This window comes from Camelus bactrianus, chromosome 17, assembly GCF_048773025.1.
Source record: "Camelus bactrianus isolate YW-2024 breed Bactrian camel chromosome 17, ASM4877302v1, whole genome shotgun sequence".
NCBI lineage: Eukaryota > Metazoa > Chordata > Mammalia > Artiodactyla > Camelidae > Camelus > Camelus bactrianus.
Genome location: NC_133555.1, coordinates 46726347 through 46743011, shown reverse-complemented (window position 1 = coordinate 46743011; position 16665 = coordinate 46726347).

Below are 16665 nucleotides of genomic sequence, written 5' to 3'. Positions count from 1 at the left end.
CACGCAAGATTAAAGGGGTTACGTCAAGCCCCAGATTCCATCACAATGTTAGGGTTTCTGTGTGTTACTCGGTCCACCATTGAAAGGGGTTCTACAGAGCTCTGCCGTGAAAGCAGTGGACTCAAAGTTAAGAGCTCTTGGATTCACTCCTGGTTTTATTAACTTATTGTCTCGTATTGTGGTAATTCTGAATCTCTCAGCTTTACATACTAAACTGCTGAAAGGTTTACAGTGCTCACAAGGGGGTAGTAAGGCTTACTCGATGTTCAGAAGTTTCTCCTAATAAGTTGCCTTTCTTCCAACCTATTCAAGATTCTAAAACTCATTAGGGACTATCCACTTACTAAGTCCTAGCTGATGAATGTGTTCACTGAATTTGGAAAAGTCTGCGGAGGAAATTGTGAAGGATAATTATCATCGGTAGTAAGTAGTATACGTGATCAATAGCATGAAAAAAAGAAACTTCGAGTCATTACTGTAGCAGATTTTAGCTATTTCACAGGTAGGGCTGGAAAAAAGGTGCTGTCTCTGTTGAAAGCTACAAGCAACACCAAGCACCACGGACACATCTGAACTTCCAGGGTGGAGCCTCCAGTTGGACCAGCCTTGAGATGTCATGTGAGTTGGGGCTAAGGAGGATGATGTTTCTTCATTAGATGATTTGTTATTGATTCAGTATCTAGAAAAGCCAATTGCCAGAACCACAGCCAGTCTGCCCTAGCAATATTCGAGTGGCTCAGGCAGATGGATAAAATCTGCCCACTGGTAAAGAAAGAATGGGAAAGAATGACACTGCACCAGGATTTCCAAGCCTCACTCCCCAGCATTTTAGAACTATTGTCCAAAGTCTGTAGACAGGGCCAGGGCAATGTCCGGTGCTTCCTCTGGGACATGATGTCTCAGCTCTCAGTCTGACCAGGCTGGTACCCACCTGCCCCCCAGGAACTGCGAACTTTGTCTTAGAGACACTTTTCCCTTTCTTACGTCTAAGTGGGTTCCCCACAGTCTACCTTATCAATTACAGGAAGCACCTTACTAGCATTAGAAAAAAATAATGCATTTCAGTGACTGACTACAGCTCCTAGGTCAACCAAAGAATGATCCTTCACTTTGCAGGTGAAAAATGCGTTAGAGTTTAGAAAGCATGTTTATATTCTGCTGATTGCAAAGTCAGAGACCGAAGATCTATTTCATATAGCAGTTTTTTTTTTCCTCTGGATAGAGGAATATTCGTGTTTTCAAAGTGACTTCTATGCTAAGAACCATCAAGGGCTCTCCAAATCTTCAGTTCATTTTTTAAAAAACTTTTTGGGGTGGAAAACCTAGAAACTCTGAAGCCTTGTTTGAGACCTGTATTATTTTGATTCGCAACGAAAGAAAGTCAATTTTATGCAGCTTCCACTCAAAGGGAGGGATAGATCTGGATTAAAAATTGAGCTGCAGGCATGGAAAGGATGTAACTGAGCTCAGAATCATCCAGAACTAGGAATGTGAAAGCCAACGGACTTTGCCCCTCATTTGAGCTCTCTGAGTTCCAATTTCATTCGCTCTCCTTTGAGGCCTCACTGTTAGAGCTATGCTGACTTATGCCTACCTCCTAATTTAAAAGAAAAGGACCTGAAAGGCCCAGGGGAAGGGCTTTGCTATGACTAGGGTGGGAGGGAGGGCGAGAGGAGTTAAGAAAACACGACATTCCTTTGAGAATCAGTGACAGCCGGAGACCAGGGGCTCCCCGAACAGGATGGGTGCCATTCACTCTCAGACAAAACAGGAGGCGTTCATGGGGAAACCTCACTGACTCCTTCACCATCTGCAGTTTAGAGATGATAGAACAGATTCAGAGCAGGGCAGTGATGTGTTCGAGCCATGCCACTTGCCAGTGCGACAACTGTGACTCGAATCCGGACTTTGTCTCCTGGCCCCCATGTCTTCTCTAACACAAAACTATCTGACTTAATTGCCTGGTTGGCGGCAGAAAGCTTGGCGTTGCCCAGAGAAGCTGAAGCAACAGAACATCTGTAGAGATATGGACAGAGGTGCACCGCGAGGCCGGCTTCACACCACCTTGCGGTGTGGGAAGTCCCACTGTCCGGCGAGCTCGCGGCCCCACGCGCCGGGCAGGGCTTGCCTACACGTGCTTTTTAGTCTCCCATATTTTGATCTCCTGCGATACAATTGAGTCTTCCTTGAAAAGAAATGTTAACAGCTTTGGAACGACTTTCCACCTGTGACACTGAGCTGGCTGGCGGTCTTGCTTAATTTACAATTCAGTCGTTATAAATTATTTTTATAAACATAGAAATACAAAATGATAAATGTTATCATTTGGAAAATTTCCTAGTTGGTGTTATATGTCAGATTATTCGTTTTTAAAACAATAGGTATATTTTTGCAGTTCTGAAGTTCAGAATGAATTATATTTTTGTTATGCTGGTGAATGTTGTTCCCTCGTACTTTGGAAGCTGTTTGTATTTATAAATGGAGTCACATAATTGTTTTTTGCCTCATGTTCATCAATTTTAGGATTCGACTGCACATAGATTTGCAGGCTTTCTCTTTCTCGCTGTCAGAGTTGGCCTCATTGAAAAGGTAACATTGGCACAAAGAATTGAAGGAAGGGAGGGAGGTAACTATGCAGCTATTTGGGGACAGAGTCAGAGGCAAAGGAACAGGCAGGGCAGAGCACCAAGTTAATAATTCTCCTTAAGGTGCCAGGCATGGCATTGGATCCATTTAAAGAGAAATAAATCATCGACCCTGCCCCGAGTCTAGCCGTGAAGATATATTGATTGTTCTGTTATGTAAGGAAGCTACCATGAGAGAGATAAGCACACGGTGCTTTCGGAGAACATTAAAAAAGGTTTCTAAATCGGTCAGGGGGCAACAGCTGGAAAGAGGTCCTGCTGGGGACATCACTTCACATGGCAGGGCAGCTAGGGCTTGCCCAGGTGCGGGAGTAAGAAAACACACATAAATAATATTAAGAGTCGGGTGTCATGTGAGGTGGTAAAGTTTGAGATGAGAAAATGGGAAAGGACCAATTCATATAGTCTGGTTCTCTAATGTGCCTTGAAGAAGCTATTTAAGGGCATACAGCAAGGGAAAGACTTGAGTGTGTTTTGTTCTAGGATAGTGGCTCAATGTCGTGTGTAAATGCTGATGAGCTTGGATGAAAAGTCACTGAAATGAAGGTGCTCAGCTAGGGTTCTGTAGATCATCCAGGCAAAGGCTGAGACAGAACCGGACACAGTCAGGAAGAGGAGGAGGACAGACGGGAGGACCCGCGGGCTGTCCAGGAGCTAGAATGAGCAGGGGCCTGGGGGCGGCCTGCAGAGAGGAGGGAGTTAGAGCTTGCAATCCAGAACAATGCCTCCACTCCCGGGTTGCACGATCGGGCAAAAGATGGTTGCATTCCAGGATGGCTTCCCTCCCAGATAAGGGATGCTGGACGAGGAGCAGGGAGGGAGGTGACAAAAGCAAGCACGTCCGTCAAGGACTCAGTATTGAACGGAAGGGAATGGGGTGTGTGTGTCTGTGTGTGTCTGTGTGTGTGTCTGTGTGTGTCTGTGTGTGTGTGTCTGTGTGTGTGTCTGTGTCTGTCTGTGTCTGTGTGTGTGTCTGTGTGTGTGTGTGTCTGTGTGTGTGTGTCTGTGTGTGTCTGTGTGTGTGTGTGAATTCCTTTTCTCCAAAAGCCGTACAAATTTTCGCTCATACATTAGATCTGAGCGCCTGTTTCATTTTCCACTTGACACCTAATACATGTATGTGTATTTTTATTAAATTCTAAGTATATCCAGAGGGCTTGCTTATTAGCTGAATTTCCTGAGGCATAACTCCTTCCCGTGAGGTGCTAATAACCTGATAATTTCAGGTCTTTAATGCTAGGAATATTGCTGAGAGCAGTTAAATAACTTCTTAAAGACTCGACTAGTCACATTTGTCTTTTACCTTTGACTAGAATATGAATTTCTTTTATTATCCATCTTTCATACACACACACACACACACCCCTTCCTGTTTTAGGAGGCCTTCAACAATGACCATTTGATGTGTTATCCTTCAAAAGACAAACTCATCATATCTAAAAGCTTCACCCCAATCACCTTGCTTCTAATAGCAAGATACCTGCCCCGGGTGTTTGACAGAAGGCTAGATGAAGCCGGGGGCTCCTGTGTTCTGTCTCACTGACCTCCCTCCCAGGCTGTTCTCCGAGTCCTCCCGCTGGGCTGAACCGGTGCTCCCCACCGTGTGAGCTGGCAGGGGTGAAACAGGCTGCCTGGGATGCGGTGCTGAGGCCGATCCTGCTAGGCCCCGGGGACCCAAGGCAGAGCATCGCTCCCCAGCGGAAGAGAGGAGCCCAAGGACAAACGTACTAGAGTCAACATGAGCGAAGAGTGGCAGGGATCTAAAGAGGGGGGACCAGACGTCATCACGGAGGAAGGATCCCGAGCGCAATTCTGAAAACCAGCAGCTCTGACAAAAACCCAGACTGCACAATTCTTAGATATGTGTGACATCTGGGAAGATGGGAACGTGGTTTGATTTGTTTGGCTTGAAAACTGGCTAAATGCTGTAGGGGGTTTCCTGACGGGAAACCTCCAGCCTGTGTATTAATCATGCAATCGTCACAGATCCATCCCACGGGAGTTCTGTGCTGTCGCCGTTACACAGCATCTCTTCTTTCTGGGTGACGTCTGGTGCACCTGATATTATCAAAACCAACCTGGAAACCTACCAGCGCACGAGAACCCTGATGAGAGTGATCGCTTCCACTGACAGGAATCAACGCTCGTAAGGAGCCAGGTACTGACTCATGCTCGTAAGAACGCTACTAGGTTAGGTATGGTCACGACAATTTTGCAAATGAGCCAATTGAGCTGCTGGAGGATGAAGGAAGTTGTCCAAGAGTCCTACCATGTCTATCGATGTTCTCTGCCGAACAGCAGAGTCTTGGAGCCGGGACTCACTGTCTGGCGACAATTAGTCTTTGTCTTCCTGCTTTGTACATTTCCAAAGCACAAGTCTGGGCGATGTGAAAGCTGTGTGGTGGAGCCTTAAAACCTGCGAACAAAGTCAAGCCACGCCAGGAACGTCTTCCTAGGATGCTGACAGCCTGCAGGAAACTTCACACAGATCATCACGCCCTTAACCGCACAGCCGGATCAACGTGGGAAGCAGATTCATCCTGGGGTCAGAAATGTGTGTCAAGGTTGATACACGGAAAGTAGGATGTTTGTTTTGAAAGCCAAGATTGTTAAAGCTTGTGAACAGATACATCCAAACAGTGTGGCGACTTGGAAAAGTGTGTGATGAACTCTGGCTGAAAAAGTCCAAGTGAATATAAAAAAGCAAGAGGAGAAGTATTTTATCAGCCCTGGAACCTAGAAAAAGGACCCCAGCCACAGAAGAGAAACGTCAAGGAAATTTCTAGAATCCAGAACACAGACTGAGGGCAGACCTAGGCACAAGGACCTTGGGCAGGCTGGTAATTCACTGTCCCTTCAAACCCATGTTCTTTACTATCTGGTCATCATTTATTGATAAATGACATGCAGCACTGCCTGAGCCGGGGCCAGGGGAGCGAGTTAGAGCCCCCGCGGGGTCTCCTTCTCCCCCAGCTGCTAACTTGTCCGCACTCAGCGGATAACAGGAGGTCCCCGCAAAGCCTCCTTCTCCCCAAGGCTGTTCAGTGATAATCTGTTGCTACACAAGCAGATGCCCTGTGGGCTTGAGCCAACTTTGAGCAAAACAGTCCTCCTCACCACAGAGTCTCCCTTCTTGCTGAACCCCCTCTCTGTGCACTTACACCCGAACTGTTCGTGCTGCTCACGTTTCCGGTGGGCAGCACTCTCTCCCCCAGGGAACGTCAGCAAATAACAGCTTGCTTCTTTTTCATGTTTCCAGCGATACGTCTGTTCCACTATGATGCACCCTCGCCTAGCTTTTGAGCTTAGCAACCCCTCAATCCACCTCTGATCCAAAGGACACTAATTTGAGAGGAAAGAAAAAGCAGCCTGGACTGGAAGAATCACGACTGTTAAAATGGCCATACTGCCCAAGGCAAGCTACAGATTTAATGCAACCCCCATTATATTACTCAGGACATTCTTCACAGAACTAGAACAAATTATCCTAAAATTTATATGGAATCACAAATGACCCAGAATTGCCAAAGCATTACTGAAGAAAAAGAACGAAGCTGGAGGAATAACCCTCCCAGACTTCAGACAATACTACAGAGCTACAGTAATCAAAACAGCATGGTATTGGTACAAAAACAGACATATGGACCAATGGAACAGAAGAGAGAGCCTAGAAATGAACCCACAGACCTACAGTCAATTACTCTTCGACAAAGGCGGCAAGATTATACAATGGAGAAAAGACAGTCTCTTCAGCAAGTGGTGTTGAGAAAACTGGACAGCAGCATGTAAATCAATGAAGTTATAACACTCCCTCACTTCACACATAAAAATGAACTCGAAATGGCTTAAAGATTAAAATATAAGACAAGACATGATAAACTGCCTAGAAGAAAACAGGGAAAACATTCTCTGACATAAATCTCAGTCATGTTCTCCTAGGGCAGCCTCCCCAGGCAATAGAAATAAAAGCAAAAATAAACAAACGGGACCTAATTAAACTTATAAGCTTTTGCACAGCAAAGGAAACCATAAACAAAACAAAATGGCAGCCTACAGAATGAGAGACAATATTTGCAAATGATGTGACTGACAAAGGTTCCATTTCCAGAATATATAAACAGCTCATACAACTTAAGAACAAAAAAACAAACAACCCCACAACAAGTTCATACTGTACAGCACAGGGAACTATATTCAATATCTGATAGCAACTTATGGTGAAAAAGAATATAAAAACAAATATGTATGTTCCTATATGACTGAAGCACTGTGCTTACACCAGAAGTTGGCACAACATTGTAAACTCACTATACTTCAATAAAAATATCTTTAAAAAACCCAATTTAAACATGAACAGAAGACCTAAACAAGCAATTTTCCAGTGAAGCCATACAAATGGCCAACAGGCACATGAAAAAATGCTCAATATTGCTAATTATCAGAGAAATGCAAATCAAAACCACAATGAAGTATCTATCATCTTATACCAGTCGGAATGGCCATCATTCAAAAGTCCACAAACGATAAATGCTGGAGAGGGTGTGGAGAAAAGGGAACCTTCTTGCACTGCTGGTGGGAATGCAGTTTGGTGCAGCCATTATGGAAAATGGTACGGAGATTTCTCAAAAAACTAAAAATAGATTTACCCTATGATCCAGCAATCCCACTCCTGGGCATATACCCCCAGAGGGAACTCTAATTCAAAAGGATACATGCACCCCAATGTTCATAGCAGCACTATTTACAATAGCCAAGACATGGAACAACCTAAATGTCCATTGATAGATGACTGGATAAAGAAGCTGTGGTATATTTACACAGTGGAATATTACTCAGCCATAAAAAGAATGAAAGAATGCCATTTGCAGCAACATGGATGAACCTAGCAAACTCACCTACAAAACAGAAATAGACTTGCAGACATGGTGAACAATCTTATGGTTACCAAGGAAAAGGGGGTGGGCAGGGATAAATTGGGAGTTTGAGATTTGCAAATATGAACTAGCATATATAAAATAGATAAACAAGTTTATTCTGTAGAGCACAGGGAACCATATTCAATATCTTGTAATAACCTTTAATGAAAAAGGATATGAAAGTGAATATATGTCTGTATATGCATGACGGGGACATGAGGCTGGAAACCAGAAACTGACACATTGTAACTGACTATACTTCAATTTAAAAAAAAAAAATCTATGCCCCAAATTGCTGCTTGCAGACAGCAAGCGACTGAGAAAATACTAAGCTAAAAACTATTGTCTTTCCTAATTAGGAGCAAATATGCAGAAGAAGAGCTTAAACATGTAAAAGCTATGTTTAAATTGATGAATAAACTGATTGATAATGTAATTCATTAATTAAGATAATGGATCAAAGCAAATTTATTAAAATTATTAAGAAGTACTGTGAGAAAAATAACAAAAATTAGAGAAAAATCCCTAATATGTATTCTTATCAAAAATCAACAGATATTGTAGCTATGAAATTTGAACACAGAAAGGGAAAAATTGGAGTGAAAAATGTTCATGATTATAATTGCTACACGAGTATGATAGAAAAATTTAAAACTATAATAGAGGCAATGGAAAACATAGTGGATGTTTAGAAACTTGGATAGGTGAAGGAAAAAAAAAAACACGAGACCTCTAAGCCACAGGGAGAAAGGGAGCTTACCGGTCATTAACGCTCTTTTCTAAATATTTTTAATTCTCTGCTAGGGTTCCAGGATAAAACCAAGAACTACCCAGTAAAACTTGAATTTCACTTACACAAGGACTTTTAAAAAAAATACTTATAAATATGTCTGGAACATTGCCTGGGGGCATATTTATGCTAAAATTTATTTAGTTCTATGAAATTCACATTTAACTGGGCATTCTGTACTTTTGTTTGTCAATTTCTGGCAACCCTACTTTCTGTCTTTAGGGAAACACAACTGTATCATACCCTGCCTCCGGAAGAAGCTGGGTATGACCACGTCACCTGCTTTGGCCAGGGAAGTGACTGTGGCAGGGATTTGAGTCACTTGCAAAGGGAAGCTGCTAAAAGCCAGTGAACAATCCGACAGGGTGGAAACCCCAGCCGACACACTTGAAACAATTAGTATGAGAGGGAAATAAACCTCGGTGGATTTAAACCACTAAAATCTAGAGATTTTATGCAGCATAATCTGGCCTATCATAATTAGATTATGATTGGATACAAAGGGTGATGATGCAGTTGAGAAAACAGACATATATATAATTAACATCGCAAACACACGTCCTCCCACCACTAACTGGCTAGACCTAGTCACCACGCTGCTTCACAGGAACAGGAAGCACAATTCTGCTGTGTACCTAAAAGTGGGGAAAACCACTAATGAGGTGAACAACAGCTAGCCCATCTACACAGAGACACAAGGATGCAGCAGGAAAGAAAAAAAAAAAAAGCTCCAAATAAAAAGGTTTACAACTTTGATCACAAAAGTAAAAGGAAAAAAATAAACATCTAATTGTTAACAATTACACTTTCATAAAACAAATAATATTTAAAAATAGAAGATGAAGTCTAATTATCTTAAATATGCAAAAGCATTTTGAGATTATGGCCAGTGTTACGGGTGGCCATCCCGGATCAACTGTTCTCTCTTTCCTTATTGTGAAAAGCTTCTGTAATTTGTTTGTTTATAAGGAGGCGCTGGGAATTGCATACACTTTATTCCCCAGCCTCCTTTTACACAGCAGTTGTCATGTGACTTAGTTCTGACCAATAGGAAGTGACTGGAGGTCCCTAGGGGCGGGGCCTCAGGAGAACGGCGCGAACTCCAGCAGACACACGCTTTTTGTCCCTCAGTCTCCCTCTCACCTGGAGCGCATCTACGATGCTGGAGATGGCACAGCGTTTGTGACAATGAGGAAACAAGCAAGAGACTAAAAGCCATGAGCTAAGGATGGCTGAGCTGAAAGACAGAAGGAGCCTCCATGTGGACTTCTCTTTATGTGATTAAAATACAAACAAAAGCTCTCGCTTCTAAGGCACTGTGTGACGAGCCGTCTTTGAAATGAAGCCAAATATAATTCTGAACAGATACACACATCAAAAAGAAAGACATTTAAAACACGAAGCTGAAATGGGCGATGTATATCGGTAGGCACGTTTGCCTTCATAAAGACAAATTCAAATGTATAATAAAATGAGAAAATAACCTGTATGGATAGTGGAGGGAGGGTGTCTTGGGGAATCACAGCTGTGCCTTGGCGGGAGTATACTTTGGTTTAATGTTGGTGACGATCGTCTTGGGGAGTATACCGAAGCTCTTTACAACCTGCACACCTTTCTGACAGGCAATTTCACTTCTAGAAATTTATCCTACGGAAACATTCAGGATAGGGGTGAGGAAGATGTTCTGAAGGTCTTTATTATAGTAATGAAAATCTTAAAATAAATTTGCCAAAAATCAAGCTTTGTTAGATCGATCAGAATCATCTGATCGATTTAAATTTATTCTAGGCTCTTCTATATCTAATAGAAATTAGATAAAATTGCAACTACTTTGATTGAGTTAAAACACAAACGTCCAGGATATAAATGGCATGTATCACTGACAACACTGACACACACGTAGGCATGTTGGTAAGTTTTAGAGCACAATCATACCATATGTAACCTGCTCTTTAAAATTAAATAGGATATCATTTATAGGATACTCTGTCATTTTAGTACATTTACACATTCTTACTTAATTACTTCCTACAATTCCTTACAGACTTTCATGCCTAGAAGTTTGACAGCTGTCTATCTTATCTGTTTTCTGTGTTTGCTTCCATTGCTTTTAATTTTACTTCCTCTTCCCCATCCTGAGGTTAGATACAGAACTGCTGTATTTTATTCCTTTTAAAACAGTTTAATACTTTGACCTCTAATCCATTTATACTTCTAGAAGGTAGAGTATGGTACAAGGTAAAAATTTAAATTTTTAAAATTAACTTATTAACCAATTTTTCTTACTCAGTTCATTGAATGGAGTATTTTTGTACACGTCTTGGTATGGGCACGCGTTAAATTGGCCATGCATCTGGCAATCAGAAATCTGAGCAGAGTAATATAACCTTCCAGTGTTTCTCAGAAGGGACTTTTGGCAGGGGTACCACTGGTCAGGGTCCTCCATCCCACGTTTATAAGATAAAAACATCCCTCGCTTTTTTTTTTATCTGTCAATGACTCATGAAATAAAACACCAGCTGCATTTGACTGGAACTGTCCAAACAAGATAACGCATGGCTTATTTGGGCAGGTCAAATTGTGGTAATATTTCCTGGCTCCCCAGAACTCCCTTTCTTAACTGCTTTTTTGAAGCCCAAGGGATGCATTCGATGGGCGGACAGAAAATAATTGGGGAAGAAAGATCAAGGGAAAGCAGGCTGTGGGAAAAGGCTAAGACATATTCCCAAGGATGCCTCTGATGTCTGCGAAGCTTAAGTGCCTTTGGATCAGAGCGCCGCAGGGCCAGGCTTCAGAAACAGGGCCCAGACAGACCGGCTACCACTGGCGTGGGACCAGGTGGGCCACTCCAGGTATATTCAGAGCTGCCGCAACTTATTAGCCAGAAAATGTTCTCTACAAAGCGATGCTCTTCCCCTTTTCACTTTTCTGTTCATTTCCAGCCTCCTGACTCTGAACTTTTGACTCCCGTGTAGCCACAGTTCTCCCTCCGGGCACAGAGGTCACCCACACAAACCTGAGCTGACACAATGAGACACCATTTGGAAGTCACCTTCCTAATTGAGAGCCTTGCCGGAGTCCCAGTAAGCCCTGGCATCACAAGGCATGAGGGAGGAGCTGCTTTTGAAGTGGCTGAAAGGTCATTCCTTCCCAGACGAGGCTTTTTGAAGTTACACCTTGGGAGGAAGCTGGCCTCACGTCAATTCTAACTCACACCCGATCAGATTCAAGGTGCAGCCTCAGAGGTCCAGAAGACAGAAAGAAGAAAGAAGGTACCTTTGATGACTGTCCTTCTTTTTCCCTTTTGCCTTCTTATTTTATTCTATTTAGGAAATGGAAAGGTTCCCTACAGCTAGCCAGAGAGGAAATGGTGAATACATAGCATTACATAGATTATACATTTATTGCCATTTTTCACTAAATGTTATAGTTAAGAAAGAAAAATTGTTCCAAACTGAAGTAGGTAGAAGGATGTCAACTAGTATGATTTACTATCTTCCTCTGCAAAATAATTAACATTCCAGAAAAAAATATTTAAGCAATTTTCTGATAGACTTTGATGAGATTAAGATTTCTTCCAAGGAGTTAGTTTACCCTCCAGATAGTCAACTTTTAGTCAGACGCTTTAAAATTCTTAACTAGACATTTTTTATTACCTTCTTTATTTTCATTAAAAATAATACATTTTTACTTTGTCTACTAGTGTCTATTCTCTTGTAGCAAATTTGAAATAAAGCTTTGACGACTGCTTGTCAATTTTAGTTAAAATTGATTCTAACAGATCAATTAGATTTGTTAGAATAGATTTTTGTTTGCTTGTTAATTTTCCTTAGAATGTTTTATTACAGTACTCCACCCCAACAGAAAGTGACCATCCTCCCGTGGGTGGAAAGAAGGGAGCATGAGCTATAATGACTTAGAAAGCACCTGAAAGTATTCTAAAGGAGACCCGGAGAGATTTCTGCTTCCAGCCTTAGGGGAGTAACTGATACTGGACCTGCCCTTTCGCCATAAATAACTAGAAAACTTGGGGGGAAACACAAATCCACTTTTTATCAGCTGTTGTAAAACAGGCCATGCAGACTGTGATTCCTGAGTAAAGAGGAAGAAACAGCGTGACACCTAAGATCACCCCAGCTCTGCGTCTAGAGACATTCCTCCTGGACCATGGTGCGGGGAGGGAAAGACCCACGGAGAGCATGGAAGTTTCACTGAATTGAAGAAATGAGTTGGCAGATGCTGGGTGATTAGGATTTGTGGGACAGAATACAAGAGAGTGAGTTATACAGAAAGAGTTCCAGAAGGTGGAGGAAGGGTCTCCTTGTGTCTTTGCCTGTACACCCACCTAGGACTGTGTGAGGCAAGACTCCACAAAGCTGGACGAGGAAAAGGGATGGATGCACCCAGCAGTCTCCAAAACTCATTTAAGAACATTAGGGGAAAAGAACGAGGAAAAATAAACAGAGCCTGAGAGAACTGTGGGACACCATCAAGGGTGCCAGCACATGCAAAACACAAGTCCTGTAAGGTGAGGAGACAAAGAAAGATACAGTATTCGGAGATAAGATGTCTGAAAACCCCCGAGTCTGAAGAAAGACAATCAGCTGTACAGGCAAGAAGCTCAGCAAACGTGCCGTAGGGTGACTCCAAAGAGACTGACTCCTGGAAGCATCATAATGAACTCTTGTAAGCCAAGAACTAAGCAAGACCAACAATTCATCACGTGCAAGGGGTCTTCCGTAAGACTCACAATGGTCTTGAGACGCTTTTCCAAAGACCTGGTAAATGCTTGCAGCTAGACCATTCTGATTTGGGTGGACTAGTGCAGCGTCAGCGGGGACACTGTGTTGGGTTTCCTTGTGCCCCACGAGGAGTATTTTACTGAGATTATGTATCATTCAAGAAAACAGAAAGCAGGCTTTCTGGGGTCACTTTGAAGGTTTTTGCAGCACTCACAACTCCAAAACCAAACAGGATTATGTTGGTCAATTATGTTCATCTGAAATTTGGCACAGCCACACTCTAGGGACTTAAACACTGGTCTGAATCACCTGGAGGGCTTGTCGAAATACCAATGAGTCAGCTCCACTCAGAGTTTCTAATTCAGTAGGTCTGGGAGGGGGCCTTAGAATTTGCCTTTGTAACAAGCTCCCGGGCTTGGGGGAGGGCACACCCTTAGAGAACCCCTGCTTTAGTCCCTCCTCCAAAGCCCACCTCATCGCATCACTCCCCTCCCCCCTACCATCCCTACTGTGCACATGATGATAGATATTCATTATTCTTTGGCTAAATAACCCAGTATGACCTACAAGTCTGAAAACAATCTGCTATTAAATAAAGAAATACATAGATGAGCAAACCTCTAGAGCTTCAGGGATACATTCTACAGTTGGATTATTGTGTTGCATTTGCAAATCGCAAGAGCCAACCATGGGGCCATTGTGGTTAAGGGGCTTTTATGGGCTCCCGCGATGCTTTTTGGATAGAATAAACATGCCGTGCTCTTATGCTTGGGGGCAAATAGGGAAGATGGAGGATACCTGGCCGGACTGACCCCTCATAATTCTACAGTGTTCGATTTAAAAAACTGTCCTTTAGAGGAGGCAAGAATATACAGTGGAGAAAAGACAGACTCTTCAACAAATGGTGTTGGGAAAATAGGACAGCCACATGTAAATTCATGAAATTAGAGCACTCCCTCACTCTATACACAAAAATAAACTCAAAATGGCTTAAAGACTTAAATATAAGACAAGACATGATAAATCTCCTAGAAGAAAATATTATCTCACAAACATCTCAGCAGTGTTCTCCTAGGGCAGTCTACCCAAGCAATAGAAATAAGAGCAAAAATAAACAAATGGGACTTAATTAAACTCATAAGCATTTGCACAACAAAGGCAACCATAAGCAAAACAAAACAACAACCTACAGAATGGGAGAAAATATTTGCAAATGATGCAACTGACAAAGGCTTAATTTCCAGAATATATAAACAGCTCATACAACTTAATGACAAAAAACAACCCAATCCAAAACTGGGCAGAAAATCTAAACAAGCAATTCTCCAGTGAAGCCATACAAATGGCCAATAGGCACATGAAAAAATGCTCAATATTACTAATTATCAAAGAAATGGAAATCAAAACTTCAATGACGTATCACCTCACACCAGTCAGAATGGCCATCATTCAAAAGTCCACAAACAATAAATGCTGGAGAGGGTGTGGAGAAAAGGGCACCCTCCTACACTGCTGGTGGGAATGCAGTTTGGTGCAGCCATTATGGAAAACAGTATGAAGATTCCTCAAAAAAATAAACCTACCCTAAGATCCAGCAATCCCACTCCTGGGTATATATCCGGAGGGAACTCGAATTTGAAAAGACACATGCACCCCTATGTTCACAGCAGCACTATATACAACAGCCAAGACATGGAACAACTTAAAATGTCCATCAACAGATGACTGGATAAGGAAGCTGTGGTATATTTATACAATGGAATACTACTCAGCCATAAAAAATAATAAAATAATGCCATTTGCAGCAACACATGTGGACCTAGAGATTGTCATTCTAAGTGAAGTAAGCCAGAAAGAGAAAGAAAAATGGTATCACATGATATCACTCGTATGTGGAATCTTAAAAAAAAAAAAAGACACCATGAACTCATCTACAAAACAGAAACAGACTCACATAGGAAACAATCTTACGGTTACTGGGGAAAGAGGGGGGAAGGGATAAATTTGGGAGTTTGAGATTTGCAAATGTTAGCCACTATATATGTAAATTTTTTTTAGAAGTTTCTTCTGCATAGGACAAGGAACTATGTTCAATATCTTATAACTTTCAATTAAAAAGTACCAAAACAAATATATGCATATATATGCATGACTGAGACATTGTGCTGTACACCAGAAATTGACACATTGTAATTGACTGTACTTCAGTTAAAAAAAACTGTCCTTGGGGATCGCAAGGTCACAAAACAAGGGTAGGCTCAGTGAATTCGGTAGACACAGTGACTCCAGCCGACCTCTTGCCCCTGGCGTGCTCAGCAAGGGTTATTTAGGTGATTTCAGGGACGAGGAAATGGGCAGATCATCACCCCCTCTTGTCCCTGCTTCCTCCCCTCATCAAAGCACTGGCCTGAATCAAACCCTTCAGGTTCATAATTCATCAAGATGACTCTGTGAGTGCATCATAAATTGGGCAGATTACATTTTATATATCTTCCGCTCCACACATCATCATTTATGAATCTGACTGTGGGATGCAGAGGGCTAAGAGAAATACGGGGAAAGATGGGGACCAGGGTGAGATCATCTCACCTGAATTAGACAGATGAGGCCCAGCTGGAAAGGAACACCCAGGGTCTCTGGACAAATTTATGAAGTCAAAACAAAAAATAATTACAGTGCAGAAATGGCTGGTGCTGGGTGAACCTGCCTCATTCCTAACATTGGTTGGCAGCTCTTCCTCCTGATGATTCCATCTGGAGATAATTGTGTGTTATCATCCATAAAATTAAATCATAAATCAACCCAACTAGTGAACGGGCCAGCAAGCTGCGGAGAAAGCCACACGTAGGGGAGGTGAGACTTCTCAGCTTCACGAGAGACATGGCAGTGAAATTAAGAGGAGACATGTAGAGGGTCACCCTCAGCATGTCCAGGGGCTCACCTGCTGACAGCTGCCACCAAAGTCCATGCCTCTGTTTCTGAAAGCAGTTCATGTGCCCGACGCACCGTGAGGCCAAACAAACCCAAATGTCAGAGCTTGGAGCAGAGGAAGGGTTACTGCAGGGCCAAGAAAGGAGGGAAGAACGGCTCACGCCCAAGAAAACCCCGAGCTCCTGGGAGGGTTTCAGCGAAGCCTATTTAAAGGCTAGGTGAGGGCGGGGCTCGCAGGGGGCTTGGTCAGCTCGTGCGTAGTTCTCTGATTGGTTGATGGTGAGGCCCCTGGGGGCCGGGGGCTGGGGGCCAGGTGCGCTCACTCATCAAGGAGTTAATTTCTTCCCTCTGGTGGTGGTTTTTAGCATCTGAAAAACTCAGGACACCTGCATGAGATAACTATTCTCTGGGCCCTACAGGGGAGGATATGGGGTGGGGTCTGTCCCAAGGAAGACCCCCCACCCCCCACAAGGGTCCTGCTCGATTATACCTTGACAGTTCAGGACAGCCAACATGTTGCCTGCATCACCCATCTGCTGATGAGGAAAGAATGTTCTGTTCATGAAAGGAGCCATGTATTGCTTTTCAAGGATCTCTGCTTTGAGTCAGGATGTCCAAAATGGAACGCTTTATTTCCTCTC